Below are 3,907 nucleotides of genomic sequence, written 5' to 3'. Positions count from 1 at the left end.
TCCTTACTGCTGACAACCCTTTTCCCCCAAGATTGGGAGGGAAAAAAAAAAAAAAAAAAAAAAAAGAAAAAAAAACCAACAAAAAAACCAAAACAAAAACAAACAAAAAAACCCACAAAAACAAAAAAAACAACAATGACAGAAAAAAACCCACCAAAAAAACCCCAAAACCAAGAAAAGCAAGTAACCAGTAGTTTTAATACACTGAGTCATGTAGTATTGCCCTATTTGCTCCTGTGCTCAATACTTACCCTCTGCACACTCATTCTGAAGGCAGCATCTGTCTATATATATTGCTCTTTATATATTGCCCTTTATAATTGCTTTTGCCATGCTGCCACTGCAGTTTTCTTAAAACAACGCTAACTTCTGAGTCCAGACTGGTGTGTTTTAAAGCAAGAACTAATACTCAACCTGAAAGCAGCAGAGTATCCACTAAACCTTATACATTGCAAAGCAGAGGAATGCCTTGAAAGGGGTACTGCAGAGGCTAAGTATCTGTATCTTTGCATTAGGAATCAAGATTCCCTTCAGATCCTCACACTTGATGCAATTACAGGGAAGCTTATGTTCTTTAGGCCTTCCAGTCTTCCATTTATCCCTCCTGAAACAGTAGCTAATGCCCTGGGTTTTCCACAAACCAAGGTTTCATATTGATCTTTCTCTGCACTTTTCCCATAGAAGGGAACAATTTGTCTGTAATATAACCTTGATTGAGCTTTGTGTGTCCCTGTTGATATCAGCAATATTGCTAGTGCAGTTAAAAACTAAACAGGGTTAGGAAACATGCAGATTTTACAGAAATGTATGAGACAGCAAGCAACAGACAGACCAACAAGTATAAACATTAATTATGTCATGCTGTAGAGAAATTCAAGGGTACTTAGAAAATTGGTTACAGTCAGCCAAAACAATCAGGTACAGTTTTGTTTCTATTTATCATAATCTCAGAAGCACACATTGGTGAAGACTGGACATGTATTTCTGAGATTAAAAAATCTAAGAAACACAGGAAAAAAAGAGAAGACTTTTAGGTTTACTCCTATTTACTCCTAATATGATATCACTAGAGCTTCTACAGAACACATTTGTCGCTGCCTTCCACAGAAACTCTCCAACTTTAATGAAAATTAACAGAAAGCGGTACTATACTCTCTTTAATCTCCAGTTCTGTTTTCATATATACAGTAAGATCAACACATTGAAAATCATCTATGCAGCTGATACAAACTTTCTTCACCTCAAAATTTCTTTATTTTCTTCTGAAAGCTCTTTAAAAACTTTAAATACATAGTCAGTGTAATACAAGTCACTATTTTGAAAATCTGACACAGAGATTATAAAAGGACAGGGATTTTTACTTTTATAAAGTTCTTGGTTAAAAAAGTCACAGTGTTGTATACTGACAAATCTGCTTATTCATTTGTATGTTGTACATGATCAGACATTAATCTCATATATATCATGTTCAATATGTTTTATAGTTGTTCTCTTCTTCAGCTATTTCAAGCTTTAATAATAGGGAAGATACAAATTAAGTATTCAACTGGATTCACTGTCTTTTAAAATGCAGCTTCATCATGCACATTCTGAATGCAAATGATAATAAGCTATTTATTTCTTATATAACCTATATGGGAAATAGGGATAGTTAAAACCTGGGACTTTATATTGAGAGCAGAGTAATGAGATTTAACTGATTTATAACTTCATCTGAATAACGCTTACTCTTTGCATTTAATATGTAGATAGAAAAGAGTTAGTTGATGACTCATTACACCTTTATATGGATCTGGTTTCAAAATTTCCATTGAAATCATACTTCAAGAATGTATTCATTTTTACCTCATTTAGTTTACTTGCCAGAACTTTAGAATACTTGCAAACAACAAAAACGATACAAAACTGTCTCTCTCATGTCTGTGCACAGAGCTATATTTCCAGTGTTCCAGTCTCAGTCACAAAGCTATCAATGAGAGTTTTACTAAAGTAGAAAACAGACTCAAAGCAGAGTAATTATAAAAATAATAACCTTTTATACCTAGATTAACATCTTCAGAAACAGGTGCCTGTGATTTTATTTCTGTTATCATATATGACATATATGACATTGGTCTAGGATATCAAGGAGTTGATGTATTCTTGGTATTTTGACTAATTAAAAATAACTAAGTTCATCTTGTCATTGCTTTATATGTGATTTTTCAGCCTTTGGAATTTAGTTAACTTGAAAGTTTCAGTCATCTTTAATAAGAGAGGAAGCATAAGCCAATAATTTTGGTGCTAATCTAATGCAGGCTATTGAGTATTCTTTGTTGGCACAGCTTTTCTGAATAAGTCTGAGCCATTTAAGGCAAGATCAAAGGAAAGGCAGCAAAGACTTATGAGCTAGGTGTTCCATCCCAAATTGCAGAGCCACCTACTAGTCTTGATCTCACCTTTAATCACCAAACTACATCTGTCTTCCTGAGCTGAGCAGCAAACCATTTTTCTCAAACGTGCCTGACCTCCATAATTACAGCATTCACCCTGCTGCATTTTTCACAGGGCATTTATACCCACTGTCTGGTAAATATATAAAGAATTTAATTATTTAATACATTACTGCCAAAAACACCCAGGCATTCTAACTTTCCTCTCTCACAATGGCCTAAATATTGCCGCATGAGTGGGAAACACCACGCAGCCTCAAGAGAAATTAAAGCCATGTCCCTCAGCTTCTTAAAGGACAGATTTTCATTGGTAGAAGGCAGTCTTTCCCATTTTCTGAAGCTATTCTATTGTCAAAAAAGTAGTTTAAGATTCCCTGGCCCATAAAAAATGAGAAAAAAAGCAAGCCAGTAAACATGATATTACAGCCTAGGAGTCAGGAGAATGCATCTGAACTCCCTGCAAACATCATGGATTTTGTCTGTCTTCTGGGAAGTGCCTGCTGTATGCAGACTGCAGAAACAATCCTGAGGGTAAGCCTCCAGGTTTGTTAATTAGCTTTCATATTATATCAGCTGTGGAATTGGGCCTTATGCCTTTCCTAGTTCCCTCCCCTTTTAAATATATAGATAACTGATATTTTCTCATGGCTGCAATGTATATAAAAGAAAATATTGTTAATTATGAAGTGCATGGATAATGCAATAGGAAACCATTTAAATGTCACATATAATTAAATGTAGTAATGCATAATTCAGAAAAAAATGCTTCCTTTTTGTGGTAAAATAGATTTGTATTGTTTTGGCTTTTGTTTTATGGTTGTTGTATTTTAGGCATAGTTATAAAAAATTAGAGAACCTGATAAGATGATTAACTAATCAGATTAATTAATATGTAGAAGAAGTTGTCTCATATTTATGAGACACAGTACTTGTGATAAAAATTTGTGTCTCATGAAGTAACCTCTTTTCAAACTGACACCCTAGGTAGCCACAAAGTATATTTTATATTCGGTTTTCTTAATCTGTTAACTTTTCACTTCCCTCATTTACAGGTTCTTTCCATTGGTTTGTTACAACAGACAGTAAGAGAAGTTCTTAAGTTCTTAAGTAAGTGGTTCTCTCCTGTGTTTCAGAAATATCCTCAAGGGAATTAAGCTCAGTAAATAGTGTAGTAATACATGCAATGATACTATCACTATGGAAAAGCAACAGAGGAGTTGTAAAAAATCCAAAATCTAGAAACCAAACAAGAAAAAAACAAGCAACCTACAAACCAACCAAAAAAACCCCAAAAAAATGAAAAATCCACCAAAAAGAGAACAAAGCTCTGCAAATGAGACTGCAAAAGCCTGCAAAATATAAATTTCTTCTAATTTATTTTAAAAAATAATTAAAACATTAACCATGTATATGACCTCATTCTGCTTTTCCAATAGAGTTTTTAGACTAGAATATTTATAAAAGCATATATTTTG

This window comes from Passer montanus, unplaced genomic scaffold (genome assembly GCF_014805655.1).
Source record: "Passer montanus isolate IOZ18808 unplaced genomic scaffold, ASM1480565v1 scaffold7, whole genome shotgun sequence".
NCBI classification, from domain to species: Eukaryota; Metazoa; Chordata; class Aves; order Passeriformes; family Passeridae; genus Passer; species Passer montanus.
The sequence above is the reverse complement of the archived record's forward strand: the minus strand, read 5'-3'. Positions refer to the sequence as shown.